Below are 7,337 nucleotides of genomic sequence, written 5' to 3'. Positions count from 1 at the left end.
TCGGTACAAAAGGACGCTCAGACTGCGTATCGGCCGAGCGGTGCAGAGAGGGCGGCCGCACTAACTACCCTGGATATCTGTGACGCATTTGAAAGCTCGGACGCGTGCAATTATTAAGAGAAAAGGAAGATAATTGAGCCCAACGACGCTTTTGATGCCGAACGCCTATTTCTTTTTGAATGATTGCTTATCCGGTGGAAGGAGGAACTAGTTTTCTCATGATTATTTACAAGCATGGCTCCTGTGCACCGCCTTTTCTACTTTGAATAATAATACACTATAATTTTCTATAGTTTTTTTTTTTTTTTTTAAGAAGCAATCCAATCAGTTAACCTGTAACTGGTTCTATTCCGTCTCTTTCATAGAGCACAAGGCTAATTTTTCTTCACTGTTAAAAAAAATCCTTTCAATCATTAAAGGACATAATTTGCATAATTCTTAATAATAAAGGAAGGCAACACTTTGCTACAGGGTGCTATTTTTTCTCTGTTCCATATGAAGGGTGGACCAGCCTTTTTCTTACATGAGAAGCGTTCCTTCGAGAACGGAGACTACCTTATTCAGTCCTTTTCTAAGGCAATAGATTACATAAAACCTTTATTCTTTTATATCTACACCATGATGTATCTTGAAGTTATAGAGCCTTATGTATAGGATACGAACGAAAAGGTGAAAGGATCCCTCTATCCCGGATTTATAGTCGAGAGAATTTTTGTTATTAAATATCACAAAATATTTATAAAACTTATTTGAGTTAAGCTTATTGCATCGTTATGAGTTGTAAACCTTATTCTTCTTATAGAAAAGGATAAATTAACTGTTTCTTGTCAGTTAGGTTATACTATATAATACTGTATCCATATCCTAAGCAAAGAAATTACCGTAAACGTCGCTTTATCGTACTGGCGTATTCTTGGTGTTTTACAGAAGGTGAAGGAATAGAAATTAGGTTGATGTAACATCAGTGTCGAGTTTTCCCAACTTAATTCTTAATCTTATTACCTCCATTATTCCCGTATACTCGGGACTTGAATCATGCTTACACACATACACACGCACACACACACACACACACACATATATATATATATATATATATATATATATATATATATATGTGTGTGTGTGTGTGTGTGTGTGTGTGAGTGAGTGTGTGTGTATAGCAAATATTGATAATGTTTTAATGTTAGCGACAACGAGATGTTACTGCTACCTGTACAGTTTACTTTAAGAAATAACTGTATGTTGATAAGCGGAATCAGGCATACTTCTATATTTTGTCTCTGTTTTGAATTTCGTTAGTGATATATATCCATATTTATTTTCTTGATTTCTTCATTTAGATTTTATCATTGATTCTTGTGTTGTTCCTGGCGTTTGTGATGGGATGTCTTATTGTTTTTTCTTTTTTTTTTTTATTTCCGTGTTATGTGCCTTGGATCGGCTAAAAAAGAAAAGAAGAAAAAAAGAACACACGCAGACGAGAGGATTCTTCAAACCCTCTTAAGGTGTGCGTGAAGTACACAAAAGCAAATATAACTCCTCGGTGTTTCTGGTTACGTTGATTCCAGTACTTAATAAGATTTTTTCGCAACTTATCGGTCACTGCCTAGTTATGTTATTTTTGCTTCTTAGTCTTATTTTGATTCTTCTTCGAACTTTTACACAAATAACATACACGGTATTGAATGCATTAGTCTATATTAACAGCAGCAATATTGGATAACCTTAAGGGTGCTTTTGTTTCAGAGCCCCACTGAAGCATCTGGCTCCTCACCGCAAAAAAAAAAAAAAAAAAAAGAAAAAAAAGAAAAAAAAAAAGTAATTTTTATTTAAAACAAACTGGCGAGATTGCCCTTTTTATATTAAACTTCTATTCGAACCCTTAGTGTACCCGAGTAAGGAGCTGTCCTGTCTGGCCGTTCATTTGTCATATTATTTCTAAGATTAAAAAAGATAACCAACGTAAACTTATTATGGAATTTTCTTAGTCTAAAATATATATAAGACAGTGATGAAAGTAATCATAATTTTTTTATGCTTGTTTCCCTCTGTATTATTATTATTATTATTATTATTATTATTATTATTATTATTATTATTATTATTATTATTATTATTAATTTTTTTTTACCAACAATTTTAGAGACGAGAATCATTTAGAATTTTGTAGGAATGTAGTCGATTATTTTTTTTTCTTTTTTTTTTTGATAAAAACTTTTCGGCCTGAAATTACAGGAAAATTTTCAATTATAGAGTATTCGAAGTAGTAGTAATTATCTTATTAGTGGAGATTTTATCCCTAACTCCATAATTTTTCTAGTATGTCCCACATAGTAGGTCAATGTACAGTTCGCTAATGTACCCAAGACTATCAAGGGAACTTTTTAAAACTAGCTATGGTTAGTGTTGTGACTTGATGTATACTATCATAAAAGAGTAATATTAGAGAATTAATTCTTGTTACACGTTTGACTTCAAAATGTATTGAGCTTTCCTAACATTGGATATCATGTTTAAGCAGATTAGACATGATTAGCCTAACAGTTTATTAGTGCGAAAGTCTAGCAGTGTGATGAAGAAAAAATGCCCAAATAATCAATGTATATTATTAATACTAATATCAGTAAGATTTTGAAAAAAATATTCGAAAATATCAGTATAACTTGAAGAGTTTGGTGAAATTATTACAAAATAACTCGAATAAAAAACCAGAATTAACAATCTTGTAGAGATTAACAGAAATTTCAATGTAACGAAAAGATTTGCCATAAATAACAGTTTATTATAAAATGTCTTTCCAGGATAATAGATTATCCACTGTGATATCTGGCATGCCTTTAACTAAATTATGGAAGACTAGAATTGCAGTTGAAGCAGATTATTCGAGGTAAAACATAATTCAAGTTTAAAAAGATTATTTAATAACAAGGGAATAAGTTAAAGTACCTAGAAGGTAATGGTAATTTCATAACCACATTACCCATATAATATGCGTGCACCACTTGTTCATTTCGAATGAAATACTTTTCAATAAGAATACTGTAGGTTTTATATGCCCCAGTAAGGTTAAAAATCTGTCAAATGATCCAAGAGTCAATGTCGAAGCGAAACAAATATCGAGATGATCATTAAAACGAATGAGTCGTTAGAATGAATGAGAGCATAAAGTCACTAACCAAACAACAAGTATTATTAATAAAAACCAGTGAGTAAGCATTTTAGACATTGTAACCTCAAGGGTGCATTCAAAACACACTGACAAGACAGCTTGAATAGTAAGCGAATGCAATTTGGCTTTGACGTGTAAAGCCCTTCAAAGATTAATTTAGATATTTAACTATGGCAATCTGGTCTTGATACATGAACCTCGTATTAATATTTAACGATTGCAAGTTCTTTTTGGTATATAAAAGGCTTCGAGGCCGACGGTGATATTTAGCGACTACTAAAAACTACTTAACGATTTCTTGGGCATTTAACGATCATTATTTTTATACCCTTGACATATGATAAATTTTGAAAAATAACTTGGTATTAAGGCGACTACAATTGGTTCTTGCTTCATAAGATACGGGCCCAATGCAAAAGGCTGTAGTGATTATTATTGTTATTATTATTATTATTATTATTATTATTATTATTATTATTATTATTATTATTATTATTATTATTATTATTATTACGAACTATCTGCATAATATGATGTAAGGAAGCTGTGATGAGAAGCATCATGGCTCTGCGTGTAGGGGAAGAGGTGGCAGTCCAGACAAATTAAAGTACCAATAGACTTTGTTGAGAAGCATCTCTCTCTCTCTCTCTCTCTCTCTCTCTCTCTCTCTCTCTCTCTCTCTCTCTCTCTCTCTCTCTCTCTCTCTCTCTCTGTGTGCACGAACACCCATAAATATACTTTTGTAACATAAACACTAACACAAGGATATTATTTCATCATTTATATGATACACTTATATTGTGTATCTTAGAGTTTCACTCAATGAGTCTCTCTAAATTGTATCTTTCTCTCTCCCATGCGACTTAACAAAGAACTCGCTTATCTTCAATAAGACATGCATTCACTCTTCTACCACTTATAAGGTTTATATCTCGACGCTTTACCTGGTATACATTGGCTCCTTCTCTCTCTTGCACAGATACACACACATACACATTCACAAACACACATGATATAGTTTTATACTCTTCTTGTGAAAATTCTGACACAAGTGACTGGCATGAAATTCCTTATATAACCACCTCTCTCTATCTCTCTCTCTCTCTCTCTCTCTCTCTCTCTCTCTCTCTCTCTCTCTCTCTCTCAGAGGAGAGTCATTGACGGCTCTTGCCTCCCCTCTCCCACTTCTCGATCTCGTTCAATCCTCCTCTCTCGAGGGCGACGGAGTGGAAGAAGGCGAAGCCTTCAAATGCTCTTGTCTTCTGTTCCACTATGGAAATATTTCTTAGGTGAGGTCATAACGCCTCTGCTATATTTACCTGGAAGGGGGTTGTTTATCTCTCTCTCTCTCTCTCTCTCTCTCTCTCTCTCTCTCTCTCTCTCTCTCTCTCTCTCTCTCTCAGATAACCCTTTTGCCTATTAATTTTTCTTATGATATTTTTTTATTAATGTTTAAAACACCTCAGTGTGATATAGAAAAATGACGCGTGTTTTTGTTGAAGCATGTGATGGTATTAGTCATTGAGGTTTTGGTTCAGAATTTTGTTTTATGAAGATACTGGTATCATCGTTGATAAGATCATACCACATGTTTTTCGTTGGTAAAATCTCCTTAAAGTTACTTGATTAACCAAGGATTCGGTAAAGCATTATCATAAAAAATCTTTAGTTTTTCTATTACAATGTACACAGCAAAGTCGGATCATTGCTTTTAGGACACTGGCTTCCTGCATATATCTAGTACAATTTGACTGCCCTCATCGTCGCCTGTAATCACAGCACGTACTCCTATGGCTGAGCTTATTTCCCGCTTATTTACTGTCAAGCTAAAGCACGGGATTTATTATAACGGCACATATCTGATTTACTGCCTGACCACAACATCTAATTTGTTATCATGAAACATCACCTTAATATGCTATCTATCACAGAACCTTCTTTGCCAATAGACCACATCTGATTTACCACAAACCACAACACCTGACTTAATATGAAGCCATAACAATAAATTTGCTACCAAGCCTGAAGTCTGATTTACTCAAATACCGCAGCAACTAATTTACTCTAGGACCAGAAGATCTGATTTACTATCAAGCCACGGCACCTAATTTACTCTAGGACTATAAGACCTGATTTACTATCAAGCCACTTCACACAGTTTACTATCGCACTATGGCACCTGATTCATTATCAAACGTCAGCTGGGGTTTCTTGGCCCTGATAAACTAACACCCAACTTCTTTGTTAGTCTCAACACTTAATATCTCCCAAAATCCCAGCGCGTCTTTTCGCCGTCTTTAGTAGCTCGGGGTTTTCCAATAAGTGGCAGTAATTGCTTTCATGTCCCATCCCGGCACCTAATGTTTCAGTTAGTCGAAATATCAAGTATTCCGCCCAGTCTCAGAATCTAATATCTGTTCCAATCACTACAACATTTTCGTATCATTCACTTCACCTTATTTCCTGTCTAATTAAAGCACCTTTTCCCTCCAAACACTGCATTTAATTTCCATTCAAATCACAACAACCGATATCGTGCGTAGTCACTGCTTTTGATTCCAATCTTGGTCGCATTGATTAGTTCTCTGCCACAATTCAGCACCAAATGTTTTTCTAATCACGACACATAATAGACCCCACAATATCAAACCACCAGATTTCTCATCATGTCAAAACACCCAAATTATCCCGTTTTAAATTTTGAATCCCAGCATTGTTTACCGTTGAGGGAAAGGTTACCTTCTCATTGAATCGCGATAGCCCAGGGTAACTTGATTTCGGTAGTCTCCCCTTTCCCTTTTACTAATCTTAGTTTTTTCTCGTTAACACTAAGTTTTGGCCCGCCTGAAGTTTTAGAGGCTGCTAGTCTGCTCTTACCATCTCGAGACTACTTTCATTTATCTACTAAGTCTTTGTCTCTCTTCATAACTTAACTTAGCTTTAAAACGTATTATTTGTCATTCTTCTTTTATTTATCGCTATTGACAATGCATCCCTAGTCTCACATTTTCAAGTCCAAAGTGTGTCGTTATTTTAAACAGTCATTCAGTTTTGATAACAGTCGATGATATTTACTTGAAATTCACCCTTGCGTATTGAAATCAATTTCAGTCATCGGTAATTTTGTTATCTATGATATATATAAAACAATTAATTTCTCGGATATTGTGATAATGTTATCTTTAATTTTGTTAGAGTATTTTATATAAATTCTGATCATACAATTCGAACAACAACGAGGAAGTTATTCTAAAGAAAGAAGAGGTAATTTCAGTTCAAAGTCCTATAAACCTGTAGGCTACTTTAAAATGTTATGTCTAGAAACCCTGTGCAAACCTTGTGTGTATGTTTTGTAAGAATATTCAGTCTAAACTCCAGTTTGTTTATTGTCTGTATGTGCAAAACTTTACTGAATACCTGTATCTATTCGCAAGCATAGTTTCATTTTAAAAATCACTTTTTAATTACCTAATGTAATCTTTATACCCTGTTATAGATAATATGACTTTACAAACGTTTAGGAGGCGCAAACATCTCACTCGTCATACTCACAGCAGTGGCGCTGAGTCGATGTTGCTCTCTCGCTCGAATGATCTATACTGGCACTGTCTCAGTCTGTGCCTGGCTGTGGCACTGAAATTGAGACCCAGTCTCACAAGTGAACGAAAAGAGAGAGAGAGAGAGAGAGAGAGAGAGAGAGAGAGAGAGAGAGAGAGAGAGAGAGAGAGAGAGAGAGAGAGACGAAAATGGGGGTTGGTAGGAAAGAAAGAATGAGAAATATGGAGGGGGAGGTAAGGAGGAAGACTTGAGTAGTCTGTATAAGTGCCTGACTCTACGGATCAACTCGTGGCACTACCCCCCCCCCCCCCCCCCCCTTTTCCTCATCATCATTTATACCCATCCCTCCACCCACTGGCCCATTCTCCCGTAGTTGTACAGCCCTTAGGAGAGCTGCCTGTTCCTACCATATCTCCCCCGTCTCTGAATGTATGCACAAAGGATAAGGGCGTACGTATCTGCATACATAAACCGAACAGTTGATAAAGACAAGACTGACTCTGGTGATATATAGATATAGAGAAATGCAATCGATAGGCAAAGAACTTAGGAGTGTAAAATAAAAGAAATCGAATACAGTAAAAAAGATGGTTTGGGTGTACGAGTT

The 7,337-nt window shown here is 35.3% G+C and overlaps 1 protein-coding gene across 1 annotated transcript in view; it reads right to left on the bottom strand.

The window, feature by feature from the left end:
• LOC137652304 (C-type lectin domain family 12 member B-like) overlaps window positions 1–6,876 on the bottom strand; it is a 105,549-nt gene extending 98,673 nt beyond the window's left edge. The window contains exon 1 of the mRNA XM_068385624.1: window positions 6,725–6,876. The gene's annotated coding sequence lies outside the window, so the exon portion shown is untranslated. The remainder of the gene's footprint in view (window positions 1–6,724) is intronic.
• Between the last annotated feature and the right edge of the window lie 461 nt (window positions 6,877–7,337).

Source organism: Palaemon carinicauda, chromosome 1, assembly GCF_036898095.1.
Source record: "Palaemon carinicauda isolate YSFRI2023 chromosome 1, ASM3689809v2, whole genome shotgun sequence".
Lineage (NCBI taxonomy): Eukaryota > Metazoa > Arthropoda > Malacostraca > Decapoda > Palaemonidae > Palaemon > Palaemon carinicauda.
Note: the sequence above shows the minus strand (reverse complement) of the source record. Positions and strands in the feature narration are given on the sequence as shown.